The sequence below is a fragment of the Poeciliopsis prolifica genome, unplaced genomic scaffold, assembly GCF_027474105.1.
Source record: "Poeciliopsis prolifica strain line A6 unplaced genomic scaffold, Auburn_PproV2 SCAFFOLD202, whole genome shotgun sequence".
Classification (NCBI taxonomy): Eukaryota; Metazoa; Chordata; class Actinopteri; order Cyprinodontiformes; family Poeciliidae; genus Poeciliopsis; species Poeciliopsis prolifica.
Window position 1 is genome coordinate 95,056 of NW_026562577.1, and position 16,389 is coordinate 111,444.

The 16,389-nt window shown below is 53.1% G+C and overlaps 1 pseudogene; it reads right to left on the reverse strand.

Annotated features, from left to right (window-relative positions):
- Nucleotides 1–370: 370 nt before the first annotated feature.
- LOC129356861 (arf-GAP with GTPase, ANK repeat and PH domain-containing protein 1-like) overlaps nt 371–16,389 on the reverse strand; it is a 71,880-nt pseudogene continuing 55,861 nt past the window's right edge.

Below are 16,389 nucleotides of genomic sequence, written 5' to 3' on the forward strand. Positions count from 1 at the left end.
CGGCAACAGCGACAGGAAATGAGGACAGAGGCGCAGTATTTACAGAAGAAGAAGAAACAGCCCTTCGTCAGACGAGGTTCCTTTGGTCCGATTGGACAAAATGAACCAATCAGAAACACTGATGGTCCTGAGCCTGGAGGCTCCCAGGAACGCCCAGGAACGCCCAGGAACGCTGTCCCATTGGTCCAACAACACACACACACATACACATACACACACACACACACACACACACACACTGACACACACACACACTCTGACACACACACACACACATATACACACATATACACACACACACACACACACTCTGACACAACACACACACTCTCAGCAGAGGCAAACTCCTTAACTAACGCAGTCTAAGCTCCCGTCCCACCGGGCCTGGTTCTGGTGGGTTCTCCTCTCGTCGTGTTGTGTTCCTGGATTCTGATTGGCCGATGAGGTAAGAGACCCGTTTCCCATCATGCTCTGGGTCAGATGAGCGCGGCGCTGCCCAGGCTGCTGCCCAGGCTGCTGCCCAGGCTGCTGCAGCTGTTGTTGCGGTTGGCGTTGCGGCGCGGTTGGGCGTGGTCATCAGGGCGTAGCGCTCGTCGGCGCCGCCGTACTGGGCCAGAACCTCCACGCACTCCTGGCTGCCGGACTGCCGCGCGTACGCCATGGGGCTGTTCCCGTGGGCGTCCCTCGCCGTCAGGTCGGCGCCGTACTGCGGAGACAGCGGAACGGGTCAGACCGGTCGGCCCGGCTCGGCCCGGCCCGGCCCGAGGAGGCTTACCCAGACCAGCAGCTGCAGCAGAACCACGTTGCCCTTGTGCGCGGCCAGGTGCAGCGGCGAGCAGCCGTCGCCCGACGTGTCGTTGACCTGCTGGCGGGAGGCGTGGGCCAGCAGCTGCACCACGCCGCGCAGGTCCTCCTCCGCCGCCGCGCGGAGCAGCTGCTGGCCCAGAGGCGGGTCGGCGCCGGGCAGCGCCGCCACAAACAGACGCTGCTCATACTTGGCCCGGATCCATCGCTCACGCTCCTCCCTGGAGACAGGACGTGACATCACAGATCATCAGAATGCCTCAACACCACCAGACATGAGAGATGAGACAGACCAAATATCCCTAAAACATCAAACAGGAAGTCAGGGTTTCAGTGGAAGTTTGATCCAGATCTGTGGAGCGTAGAAGCTGAATGCTCCATGTGGAGGGTCAGGTCAAAGGTCATTCCCTCCGTAGTGTTTAGGCAAGAATGTTTTGAATCGAGTCCAATCCACAGCAGAGTGACTGTAAACTGGGCGGCTCGGCCCGCTAACGTTTGGTACCGATGGCAGATTCCTCTCTGAAACCGTTCCTGAGACCCGATGGATCGGTGTGGGAACGGCTCTGGACCTCATTAGCTCTCTTCCTGGATACCAGCGCCTGCTGGGGGCAACACAGGGGCAGCAGGGGCAAGTGGGGGGGCAAGGAGGCGCCTAGCATGGCGGAATGTCCCCAGGTTCCTCCTTCCTGCCCCGACCCAGAGAGGCTGGCTCCGACCACGGCCCAAAGCCCGCGGACAAAGCCTGGAGGCGTCCCGGAGAGAGAGAGAGAGAGAGAGAGAGTGTGTCTCTGTGTGTCTCTGTGTGTCTCTGTGTCTCTCTGTGTCTGTGTCTCTCTGTGTGTCTCTGTGTGTGTCTCTGTGTCTCTGTGTGTGTCTCTGTGTGTGTCTCTGTGTGTGTCTCTGTGTGTCTCTGTGTGTGTCTCTGTGTGTCTCTGTGTGTGTCTCTGTGTGTGTCTCTGTGTGTCTCTGTGTGTCTCTCTGTGTCTCTGTGTGTGTCTCTGTGTCTGTGTCTCTGTGTGTCTCTGTGTGTGTCTCTCTGTGTCTCTGTGTGTGTCTCTGTGTCTCTGTGTGTGTGTGTCTCTGTGTGTCTCTCTGTGTCTCTGTGTGTCTCTCTGTGTCTCTGTGTGTCTCTCTGTGTCTCTGTGTGTCTCTCTGTGTCTCTGTGTGTCTCTCTCTGTGTCTCTGTGTGTCTCTGTGTGTGTGTCCTCCCAGCAGGACTCTGGGAGGAGGTGTGAGGCTGTGGGACCAGGAGACGCAGGCCTTCGTCCTCTGGAGTCGCTAAGATCCGCCAGGCGTCCAGAAACATCAAACACCAATAACCCTACAGGTCACCATGGAAATAATTACACTGAGAAATCAAGAACCACACAGCATTCTGGGGGATGTAGGCAGAGGAGGGACTGCTCACCACGACAGGGCTAACAGAGCTAGCTGTGGGATGCCTAGCAACAGCCCTCTGAGTACGTTGCGCAGCAGCAGTTTCAACTTTAAAATAAAGAAACAAGACAGGAAACGTCAGCAGACTGACGGCGGTTGAGATGTTTAACGCTAAATCTACTCAATAATCATGGATATTGATGATCTGATGGGTTTTCAGCCATCTTGAAGCTGAACCTCGTCTTGTTCTGATGGTTTGGTTTTTACAACCGTTACTGAATATTCCTAACACATTTAATGTACATTAGCATCACTGTGATGTAATCGGCCTGTGTGTGTGTGTGTGTGTGTGTGTGTGTGTGTGTGTGTGTATGCGTGTGTGTGTGCGTGTGTGTGTGTGTGTGTGTGTGAACTTCAGGCGTGTATTTAGTAAACAGCGAGTCTCCGTCTCGAGTTAACGACTCCTGAAAACACAGCTCTGGACACTGGAGAGGCTAATTGCACTAATTAACCGCACCAAGAGTGTGTGTGTGTGTGTGTTAACGTGTTTGAAGCACACACACACACACACACACACACACACAGGGTGTGTTAATCTCTGTGTGTGTGTCCCTTTTCACATCCCATTAGAGGAAATGCTGTGTTTTCAGCACCAAGGCATGCTGGGTAGATAATTAAACACGAGTCCCGGTGAGATCGCTTGTGACAGGAAAACACACACACACACACACACACACACACACACACACACACACACACACACACACAATGCAAATATGTCAGCCTGTGCAGCCCAGAGGGGAGGTGCTGTGTGTGTGAGCTGCAGTGGGTCTGTAGCAGCACGGCTGCTGCTGGTTCTGCTGCTGTTACAGATCAGATTCATCTGAACGTTTCAATAAAACCATCAAAATCAACAGAAACCTGAGAAAATTCTGAACTAAAAACTAAAAGTTCCCACAAAGCTACAAGAGCCAGAAGAAAAACACAACAGACAAAAGAAACTTCCAGATTAAACTGGGATTAAAGTGGATTCTCCAGTCACTGAAGCCTTTGACCTTTGACCTGTTGACTGACAGCTTCATCAGCTCTGGTTCTGTTTGGCGTTCCTCAGGGCGCCGCGCTGGGCCCACTGAGCATCTCTGACTTCCTGCCTGTTGTTTGAGCTCCAACGTGTGTGTCAGTGTGTGTGTCAGTGTGTGTGTGTCTGTGTGTGTCATGTGTGTGTCTGTGTGTGTGTGTGTCAGTGTGTGTGTCAGTGTGTGTGCCCCACAGCTGCTTTGTCTGCCTTCCTAAGGGCGTTGAACCGACAACCAGAGCCAAAGTCAGCGAGTCGCAGCAACAGAATCAGTATCCACTAACAATGCTTCAGAGAAAATACTTTGACTAGGACATATGGATTAAATCCAGACTGGTCAGCACAGACAGAGCCACTAAAACTAGAGGATCAACAACGAGACAAAACGAGGAAATAAAACATCAGAGCAACATAAGAATCCAAAGAAAAGCAGAAAATAAACCAATTGAGCAGAAAAGATCAGATATCATCTGAAATTAAAATGAATGAATTAGACACTAAAGATCTGCTGCCATTAAACCTGAGGAATAAAAACTCTTTGGACCAGAACCAGGACTGGGACCAGAACCAGAGTTTTTTAGTGCTGATGTTTTATTATGAATCATGATATTTTTCTGTCGCTCCTGTTTTCTCGTTATCCAATCAATGACTAATCTTTGATGATCGATTGATTCTTCAGATTAACGGATCATTTCATTAGTTTTTGCTTCACAGTGCATGTTTGGGAATGATCTGAACTTTTCTAAAACCCAGACAGGTCCAGATGGAACCCACAGTCGGACCCGGCGACCCGTCCCTGCTCCGCTCTCCGGCGGTTCTGGTTCTGGTTCCTGCAGAGGGAGGCAGACGGATGAGCCTCCATTAGCTCCCGGTGGAGGCAGTGGGAGGTAATGAGCGGTGCAGCGGGTCCAGAGTGACACGGTGTCAGGCTGCTCTTCTGGCCTAATTAGCCCTCTAATTAATAGATTAATAGCCGGATAGATGGAGCATCAGCTAACTGCCTGACCTAATGTGCTTTAAAGATGAATCCCTGCCAGAAGAGGTGAGGCCCGCCGACTGGCTCCACCTTCACCAGGAGCCGGGAGAGAGAGGCTGAAATCAATTAGCGGGTCGTTAGCCGCCCTCCGATGGGCTCAGATAATTAAAAAGAGGCCGGCGCAGGAGACCAGGGGTTACAGAGCTGCCACCATGCAGATGAGGTAAGGAAGAGAGGAGGAGGAGGAGGAGGAGGAGGAACGGGCCGGAGCGACGGGAAGCCGATCCCTGAGCTGAAACGAGACGCTCCACTGATGCTGCACGGATACTAAAGAGGAACCGAGCGGCGGGGGGCAGGATGTAGGAGACACCTCCTCTGGTAATTAACTACATGTCACAGAGCGTCCTGAGGGACCAGGAGGAACACTGGGAACACGTCCTCAATGATCCCAAACACAGGGAACCCAAACCTCCTCAGAACCTGCAGCTCTTCTTCAGGACTGACACAAGTAGACATTTACAGAAGATCTGCTAACAGAGCTCAACAGAATGCTAACCGAATGCTAACAGAACGCTAACAGAGCTCAACAGAATGCTAACCGAATGCTAACAGAACGCTAACAGAGCTCAACAGAATGCTAACCGAATACTAACAGAACGCTAACAGAGCTCAACAGAATGCTAACCGAATGCTAACAGAACGCTAACAGAGCACTAACAAAACGCTAACCGAATGCTAACAGAACGCTAACAGAGCTCAACAGAATGCTAACCGAATGCTAACAGAGCGCTAACCAAATGCTAACAGAGCACTAACTGAACGTTAACAGAGTGCTAACAGAATGCTAACAGAGCACTAACTGAAAGCTAACAGAGCACTAACTGAACGCTAGCAGAGTGCTAACACAGCACTAAAAAATGCTAATCGAATGCTAACAGAGCGCTAACCAAATGCTAACAGAGCACTAACTGAACGCTAGCAGAGTGCTAACAGAATGCTAACAGAGCACTAACTGAATGCTAACAGAGTGCTAACAGAATGCTAACAGAGTGCTAACAGAGCACTAACTGAATGCTAACAGAGTGCTAACAGAATGCTAGCAGAGTGCTAACAGAGCACTAACTGAACGCTAACAGAATGCTAGCAGAGTGCTAACAGAGCACTAACTGAATGCTAACAGAGCGCTAACATTTCATATCTATTTTATAAAAGTATTTTTATTCATCTGGAAACTGACGATTTGAATACATTTATTAGAAATATATAAACTCAGGTCTAGTTTGAGTATCAATACATGTTTTATTAGAGACAGTTAGAAAAACAAAGAGTTTATTATCACTATAACTGTATTAAAATGATGCAGTGGCTGATGTATTGACGGCAGTAGATATTATAATTATCGTTATTATTGTCAGGTATCAAACCATCCGAACGTTTTCAGCATTTCCTTTAGTCTGACTGCAGGAACCTCCAGATAATCTGGACTCCCAAACAGCTGGGTGTGTCTCCTCTAGGCCTCCGTCCTGCGGTCGGCCATCTTTTCCGTGGCGGTGGGATCAGCTGAGGGTTCACCAGCGGCTCGCCGTGAACCCATTCAGTCCAAACACATCAGCGCCCACGGCGGCCGTCCTGCTGCTGACTGAGCCGGGGGCAGGGGGGTTATTTATTTCTTCATTATTAGAGGAAGGCTGGGGGGGGGGGTAATCTGATGACTCAGGCATAAAGAACGCGCTTTTAGTTTGTGCTTTTAGTCCGCATTAGCATAACCTGGCCGCCATGACAGGCGATGAATGAGCCGCTGATTGGCTCGAGTCGCCGCTTAATGTCAACAGTAAATTGGAGGCTTGTTAGGCGAGGGGGGCAGGGGGGGCAGCGGGGCAGCCATGTACAAAATAACGTCCATTAGGACTAATCTAATCAAGCCTCCTTTACAGATGAATTAAAACCAAGGAGCCAATTATTCCTCAGCGCTGCAGCTGGAGGAGCGGAGGACCAGGGGCGGGAGCCACCGACCGACAGACCGCGGGGTGGGGGGCAACGGGCCGGGGGCAACGGGCCGGGGGCAACGGGCCGGGGACCCAGTCTGAAAGTCATTTCTCCCGCAGAGCGTTGATGCTGACGTGTCACTCAGAACTGCTTCCCACTGGAAACATCCTGATCGTCCGCCGCCTGCAGACTGGCTCGGGTCCCACAGGACGGGTCCGTTTAACGCAGGAAAAATCAGCTTTGTGTAGCAGGAAGTTCATCCATCTGAACAGGAAGTCCGTCTTTGGTGCATGTGGACCCTGCAGAAGGTTCTGGTTCCATGTCATGTGACTCGTGTCTCATCTTGTCCTTCCCAACTGATCTGAGTTGGTTTTATGAGGATCTGAGTCGGATCTGCCCCCAGACACCATTACCCCTGACCCTGGGGGGCAATTATTCAGTGATGCGGGGCCCCCTGCCCCATCTGGTCCCCTGGGCCCAATCGTGCCGTCGTGTCGGCCGCAGCTGCCCCCCGGCTCAGATGAAAAGCCCCGGGTCTAATTTTAAATCTGTTAGCCTTTTCAGACGGAGCGCAGCGAACAAGACGGATCTGCTCCCTTAACGGGCCCCGGGCCCCCCGGGCCCCCCGGAACCCCCCACCCCAGCGCCGCAGACCTGCTGCTGAATTATTACTGGCCGGGAATTCGTCAAGCGCCGCGCGCCGTTAAACGGTGGAGCATCGCTCCGCGCCGCCATCCTTCAGCCCACTGCTCGTTTCTCTGCTGTCGGAGCGGCACCTGAACGCCCCGCGGCCGACCCCAGACAGAGCGGCTGAGCGAGCGGAACCGAGCCGGACCGCTGACGGTTCAGATCGGAACCAGAGACACCGTCCCATGATTGATTGGTTCTGACCGCAGCGATCGATTGGTTCAGGATCTGCTGCCTGCTGATAATAGCAGCCAATAATCAATGAGACCAGAACCAGCGGTCCAAACGACACACAGACCGAGTCATCAGGAGACAGAGCAAGAAGCAGAGATTCATTAATCACAAACTACAAATCGACTCAAGCAGAAACTTTACAGATCAAAACATTTTCCTGCTGCTAAATTACAGAATAAATCAACATTTACAGGTTTAATCTTCAACCTTCAGATGAGACAAACCTTCATCTCTCCAGAGTTTCAGGAGCTTCTTCATTTAGGTAACGTTAGCGTTAGCATTAGCTGCTACCTTTCAGATGCTACTGTAGCCTAGCATAAAGTCCTTTTAGCCCAACCACAAACGGTGAGCAAACAACAAACAGATGAACTGAACAATCAGATTGTGCTTCAGCTTTAGATGCGGACCAGGAGCGAGCAAATACCAGGACCGTAGAACCGGGTCAGAACCGGGTCAGAAGCAACAGAACTAGGCCTGCAGGAAGCTTCAACATTCATCTTTCAGTTTCCAAAATTAACCGGATTTTTCTCCAGCGGCTGAAGAAATGGACCAGCCTGAACCAGCGGCTGTCGACCCTCTCTAGAGGTCAGAGGTCGCAGCAGGAGGGTGTGTCCAGGGGGCGCTGTCGCTGCCGGTCGGCTTGGTCCGCTAACACGGTGTCAACCATCCAGGCCCGCGGAGCCGGCGCAGGACACCTCATTAAACCGATGAGCAGCAGCTGAGGGAGGCGCTGCTCCCCCACCGGGTCAGGGCCAAACTTAGCAGCCCCCAGAGCGCCGCCATCAGCCGCCATCAGGAGCGGCGCGGCGGGCGGCGCGCGCGCCAGCCGAGGCGATGACGGCTGACCGCGGGCTGCCGGGGGTTAATGGCACCATTTAGAGGACGGCTTGGTCTTTTGGAGGCTGAAGCCCAACAGGAAGCCCCGAATCTCATAAGCTCCGCCCCCTGGGCCCATTGGGCCCCCGCGGCGCGGCGGAGCTGGCGCGGCTGGTGTCGGTCCACACCGAGCCGCTCGCTTCCCTCCAGCTCAGCCCAGACGATTCCTTCACAAATAAAGGTGTTGGTCTCTCCATCCGTCTCCTCCTCCTAATTGGGGGGCGGCGGGAGGGTGGGGGCAGCAGGGGGCAGTAAGGGGGGGCAGCAATGACAGACAGGAGGTCAGCGTAATTGCTGCTGGCCATATTTAACATTAAGATAATCAGGCCATTAATTACCCTTTGGATCATTAAATCAGCCACTTGCAAAATGAAATTTCGGCCTCTATTACTCACTCCACAGACCACGGGGGCAGGAGGGGCAGCAGGGGGGGCAGTTCTCCATCCATTACACCACATCCACACTCCATCCTCCACCTGCACCTTCAGCTCCTCTTCTCTTTAACACGCCGGATCTAAACATGCAGAATCAACCGATTCACGCAGAATCGCAACTCCTGAGGATCAGGGATCTGTTCATGGTGATCAGAAATTTATTGAAAACGATCATCTTAAGAAATGCTCTAAAAACTGATCTCACATTAAATGGTTCATGTTTCTAGTTTGGGATGATTTTAACTCCATATTTACCATTTATTGCTGCTACCTCTGTAGCATTCACACGTTCACCTCTAGCATTCACACGTTCACCTCTAGCATTCACACGTTCACCTCTAGCATTTACACGTTCACCTCTGTAGCATTCACACATTCACCTCTAGCATTCACACGTTCACCTCTGTAGCATTCACACGTTCACCTCTAGCATTCACACGTTCACCTCTGTAGCATTCACACGTTCACCTCTAGCATTTACACGTTCACCTCTGTAGCATTCACACATTCACCTCTAGCATTCACACGTTCACCTCTGTAGCATTCACACATTCACCTCTAGCATTCACACATTCACCTCTAGCATTCACACGTTCACCTCTGTAGCATTCACACATTCACCTCTAGCATTCACACGTTCACCTCTGTAGCATTCACACGTTCACCTCTAGCATTTACACGTTCACCTCTAGCATTTACACGTTCACCTCTAGCATTCACACGTTCACCTCTAGCATTTACACGTTCACCTCTAGCATTCACACGTTCACCTCTAGCATTCACACGTTCACCTCTAGCATTCACACGTTCACCTCTAGCATTTACACGTTCACCTCTGTAGCATTCACACATTCACCTCTAGCATTCACACGTTCACCTCTGTAGCATTCACACGTTCACCTCTGTAGCATTCACACGTTCACCTCTAGCATTTACACGTTCACCTCTGTAGCATTCACACATTCACCTCTAGCATTCACACGTTCACCTCTGTAGCATTCACACATTCACCTCTAGCATTCACACATTCACCTCTAGCATTCACACGTTCACCTCTGTAGCATTCACACATTCACCTCTGTAGCATTCACACGTTCACCTCTAGCATTTACACGTTCACCTCTAGCATTTACACGTTCACCTCTAGCATTCACACGTTCACCTCTAGCATTCACACATTCACCTCTAGCATTCACACGTTCACCTCTGTAGCATTCACACATTCACCTCTAGCATTCACACGTTCACCTCTGTAGCATTCACACGTTCACCTCTAGCATTCACACGTTCACCTCTAGCATTCACACGTTCACCTCTAGCATTCACACGTTCACCTCTAGCATTCACACGTTCACCTCTAGCATTCACACGTTCACCTCTGTAGCATTCACACGTTCACCTCTAGCATTTACACGTTCACCTCTAGCATTCACACGTTCACCTCTAGCATTCACACGTTCACCTCTAGCATTTACATGTTCACCTCTAGCATTCACACGTTCACCTCTAGCATTCACATGTTCACCTCTAGCATTCACACGTTCACCTCTAGCATTTACATGTTCACCTCTAGCATTCACACGTTCACCTCTAGCATTCACATGTTCACCTCTGTAGCATTCACACGTTCACCTCTAGCATTCACACGTTCACCTCTAGCATTCACACGTTCACCTCTAGCATTTACACGTTCACCTCTAGCATTCACACGTTCACCTCTAGCATTCACACGTTCACCTCTGTAGCATTCACACGTTCACCTCTAGCATTCACACGTTCACCTCTAGCATTCACACGTTCACCTCTAGCATTCACACGTTCACCTCTGTAGCATTCACACGTTCACCTCTAGCATTCACACGTTCACCTCTAGCATTCACACGTTCACCTCTAGCATTTACACGTTCACCTCTGTAGCATTCACACGTTCACCTCTAGCATTCACACGTTCACCTCTAGCATTCACACGTTCACCTCTGTAGCATTCACACGTTCACCTCTAGCATTCACACGTTCACCTCTAGCATTCACACGTTCACCTCTAGCATTCACACGTTCACCTCTGTAGCATTCACACGTTCACCTCTAGCATTTACACGTTCACCTCTAGCATTCACACGTTCACCTCTAGCATTCACACGTTCACCTCTGTAGCATTCACACTTTCACCTCTAGCATTCACACGTTCACCTCTAGCATTTACACGTTCACCTCTAGCATTCACACGTTCACCTCTGTAGCATTCACACGTTCACCTCTAGCATTTACACGTTCACCTCTGTAGCATTCACACGTTCACCTCTAGCATTCACACGTTCACCTCTGTAGCATTCACACGTTCACCTCTAGCATTCACACGTTCACCTCTGTAGCATTCACACATTCACCTCTAGCATTCACACGTTCACCTCTGTAGCATTCACACGTTCACCTCTAGCATTCACACGTTCACCTCTAGCATTCACACGTTCACCTCTAGCATTCACACGTTCACCTCTGTAGCATTCACACGTTCACCTCTAGCATTCACACGTTCACCTCTAGCATTCACACGTTCACCTCTAGCATTCACACGTTCACCTCTAGCATTTACACGTTCACCTCTGTAGCATTCACACGTTCACCTCTAGCATTCACACGTTCACCTCTAGCATTCACACGTTCACCTCTGTAGCATTCACACGTTCACCTCTAGCATTCACACGTTCACCTCTGTAGCATTCACACGTTCACCTCTAGCATTCACACGTTCACCTCTGTAGCATTCACACATTCACCTCTAGCATTCACACATTCACCTCTAGCATTCACACGTTCATCTCTAGCATTCACACGTTCACCTCTGTAGCATTCACACATTCACCTCTAGCATTCACACGTTCACCTCTAGCATTCACACGTTCACCTCTAGCATTCACACGTTCACCTCTAGCATTCACACGTTCACCTCTAGCATTCACACGTTCACCTCTGTAGCATTCACCTCGGTAACTATTTTTGCTGTGTCATCGTTTCTCCTTTGCGGTCTAAAGTCAGCTGACAGGAAGTGGCAAGAACAGGGGGGAAGACATGCGGCAAATATCGTTGGGTCCGGGAATCGAACCCGCGTCGAGAACTCAAGGCCTCCCAAAGTGGGCCTTGCCGTCCCCGACGTCATCGCAGCACAAAGTTTCTCCTTTAACTAGATTAACGAAATGCTAACGTGTTGCTGCTCTCAGCTGAGTAAAGGACGGAAGCCATCTTTAATTGGTTTTACTTCTGTTCCGTTCAGAGTCGGCGCGGCGCCACCTGCTGGCGGCTGGAGGAAGCGCTTCCCCAGTGAGATGGGAGGATGGAAGCCTCCAAACGAGTTTGATGGCAGAAGGAGAAACGCAGAGATCACAGCAGCATTTGATGCCCATAATTTATAATGCGAGACGTTAAAGCGTCAGCAGAATCTGAGGAGAAACGACAGAAAGAGGAACCGGAGAGAGAGGGGCGAGCTAATGGAGACAGTATCGACCTGCTGCTGCAGCAGGGGCAACAAGGGGCAACTCACGGCGACATGGGGCAACATAGGGCAGCATGGGGCAACAAGGGGCAACTCACGGCGACATGGGGCAACATAGGGCAGCATGGGGCAACACACAGCGACATGGGGCAACATAGGGCAGCATGGGGCAACATAGGGCAGCATGGGGCAACACACAGCGACATGGGGCAACATAGGGCAGCATGGGGCAACACACAGCGACATGGGGCAACATAGGGCAGCATGGGGCAACACACAGCGACATGGGGCAACTCATAGCGACATGGGGCAACATAGGGCAGCACGGGGCAACATAGATCAGCATGGGGCAACACACAGCGACATGGGGCAATTCATAGCGACATGGGGCAACATAGGGCAGCATGGGGCAACACACAGCGACATGGGGCAACATAGGGCAGCATGGGGTAACATAGGGCAGCATGGGGCAACACACAGCGACATGGGGCAACATAGGGCAGCATGGGGCAACATAGGGCAGCATGGGGCAACACACAGCGACATGGGGCAACATAGGGCAGCTTGGGGCAACATAGGGCAGCATGGGGCAACACACAGCGACATGGGGCAACATAGGGCAGCTTGGGGCAACATAGGGCAGCATGGGGCAACACACAGCGACATGGGGCAACATAGGGCAGCATGGGGCAACACACAGCAACATGGGGCAACTCATAGCGACATGGGGCAACATAGGGCAGCATGGGGCAACATAGGGCAGCATGGGGCAACACACAGCGAGATGGGGCAACATAGGGCAGCATGGGGCAACATAGGGCAGCATGGGGCAACACACAGCGACATGGGGCAACATAGGGCAGCATGGGGTAACATAGGGCAGCATGGGGCAACACAGCGACATGGGGCAACTCATAGCGACATGGGGCAACATAGGGCAGCATGGGGCAACACACAGCGACATGGGGCAACATAGGGCAGCATGGGGCAACATAGGGCAGCATGGGGCAACACACAGCGACATGGGGCAACATAGGGCAGCTTGGGGCAACATAGGGCAGCATGGGGCAACACACAGCGACATGGGGCAACATAGGGCAGCATGGGGCAACACAGCAACATGGGGCAACTCATAGCGACATGGGGCAACATAGGGCAGCATGGGGCAACATAGGGCAGCATGGGGCAACACACAGCGACATGGGGCAACATAGGGCAGCATGGGGCAACACACAGCAACATGGGGCAACTCATAGCGACATGGGGCAACATAGGGCAGCATGGGGCAACATAGGGCAGCATGGGGCAACATAGGGCAGCATGGGGCAACACAGCGACATGGGGCAACTCATAGCGACATGGGGCAACATAGGGCAGCATGGGGCAACACAGCGACATGGGGCAACATAGGGCAGCATGGGGCAACATAGGGCAGCATGGGGCAACACACAGCGACATGGGGCAACATAGGGCAGCATGGGGCAACACACAGCGACATGGGGCAACATAGGGCAGCATGGGGCAACAAGGGGCAACTCACGGCGACATGGGGCAACATAGGGCAGCATGGGGCAATAAGGGGCAACTCACGGCGACATGGGGCAACATAGGGCAGCATGGGGCAACACACAGCGACATGGGGCAACTCATAGCGACATGGGGCAACATAGGGCAGCATGGGGCAACACACAGCGACATGGGGCAACATAGGGCAGCATGGGGCAACATAGGGCAGCATGGGGCAACACACAGCGACATGGGGCAACACACAGCGACATGGGGCAACATAGGGCAGCATGGGGCAACACACAGCGACATGGGGCAACATAGGGCAGCATGGGGCAACACACAGCGACATGGGGCAACATAGGGCAGCATGGGGCAACATAGGGCAACATGGGGCAACACACAGCGACATGGGGCAACATAGGGCAGCATGGGGCAACATAGGGCAACATGGGGCAACACACAGCGACATGGGGCAACATAGGGCAGCATGGGGCAACACACAGCGACATGGGGCAACATAGGGCAGCATGGGGCAACATAGGGCATCATGGGGCAACACACAGCGACATGGGGCAACATAGGGCAGCATGGGGCAACACACAGCGACATGGGGCAACATAGGGCAGCATGGGGCAACATAGGGCAGCATGGGGCAACACACAGCGACATGGGGCAACATAGGGCAGCATGGGGCAACACACAGCGACATGGGGCAACATAGGGCAGCATGGGGCAACATAGGGCAGCATGGGGCAACACACAGCAACATGGGGCAACTCATAGCGACATGGGGCAACTCATAGCGACATGGGGCAACATAGGGCAGCATGGGCAACACACAGCAACATGGGGCAACTCATAGCGACATGGGGCAACATAGGGAAGCATGGGGCAACATAGGGCAGCATGGGGCAACATAGGGCAGCATGGGGCAACACACAGCGACATGGGGCAACATAGGGCAGCATGGGGCAACACACAGCGACATGGGGCAACATAGGGCAGCATGGGGCAACATAGGGCAGCATGGGGCAACACACAGCGACATGGGGCAACATAGGGCAGCATGGGGCAACACACAGCGACATGGGGCAACATAGGGCAGCATGGGGCAACAAGGGGCAACTCACGGCGACATGGGGCAACATAGGGCAGCATGGGGCAATAAGGGGCAACTCACGGCGACATGGGGCAACATAGGGCAGCATGGGGCAACACACAGCGACATGGGGCAACTCATAGCGACATGGGGCAACATAGGGCAGCATGGGGCAACACACAGCGAAATGGGGCAACATAGGGCAGCATGGGGAAACATAGGGCAGCATGGGGCAACACACAGCGACATGGGGCAACATAGGGCAGCATGGGGCAACATAGGGCAGCATGGGGCAACACACAGCGACATGGGGCAACATAGGGCAGCATGGGGCAACACACAGCGACATGGGGCAACATAGGGCAGCATGGGGCAACACACAGCGACATGGGGCAACATAGGGCAGCATGGGGCAACATAGGGCAGCATGGGGCAACACAGCGACATGGGGCAACATAGGGCAGCATGGGGCAACACACAGCGACATGGGGCAACATAGGGCAGCATGGGGCAACATAGGGCAGCATGGGGCAACACACAGCAACATGGGGCAACTCATAGCGACATGGGGCAACTCATAGCGACATGGGGCAACATAGGGCAGCATGGGGCAACACACAGCAACATGGGGCAACTCATAGCGACATGGGGCAACATAGGGAAGCATGGGGCAACATAGGGCAGCATGGGGCAACATAGGGCAGCATGGGGCAACACACAGCGACATGGGGCAACATAGGGCAGCATGGGGCAACACAGCGACATGGGGCAACTCATAGCGACATGGGGCAACATAGGGCAGCATGGGGCAACATAGGGCAGCATGGGGCAACACACAGCGACATGGGGCAACATAGGGCAGCATGGGGCAACATAGGGCAGCATGGGGCAACACACAGCGACATGGGGCAACATAGGGCAGCATGGGGCAACACACAGCAGCATGGGGCAACATAGGGCAGCATGGGGCAACACACAGCGACATGGGGCAACATAGGGCAGCATGGGGCAACATAGGGCAGCATGGGGCAACACACAGCGACATGGGGCAACATAGGGCAGCATGGGGCAACATAGGGCAGCATGGGGCAACACACAGCGACATGGGGCAACATAGGGCAGCATGGGGCAACACACAGCGACATGGGCAACACACAGCAGCATGGGGCAACATAGGGCAGCATGGGGCAACACACAGCGACATGGGGCAACTCATAGGGCAGCACGGGGCAACATAGGGCAGCATGGGGCAACACACAGCGACATGGGGCAACATAGGGCAGCATGGGGCAACACACAGCGACATGGGGCAACTCATAGCGACATGGGGCAACATAGGGCAGCATGGGGCAACAAGGGGCAACTCACGGCGACATGGGGCAACAAAGGGCAGCATGGGGCAACACACAGCGACATGGGGCAACATAGGGCAGCATGGGGCAACACACAGCAACATGGGGCAACATAGGGCAGCATGGGCAACACACAGTGACATGGGGCAACATAGGGCAGCATGGGGCAACATAGGCAGCATGGGGCAACACACAGCGACATGGGGCAACTCATAGCGACATGGGGCAACATAGGGCAGCACGGGGCAACATAGGGCAGCATGGGGCAACAAGGGGCAACTCACGGCGACATGGGGCAACAAAGGGCAGCATGGGGCAACACACAGCGACATGGGGCAACATAGGGCAGCATGGGGCAACATAGGGCAGCATGGGGCAACATAGGGCAGCATGGGGCAACATAGGGCAGCATGGGGCAACTCATAGCGACATGGGGCAACATAGGGCAGCATGGGGCAACACACAGCGACATGGGGCAACATAGGGCAGC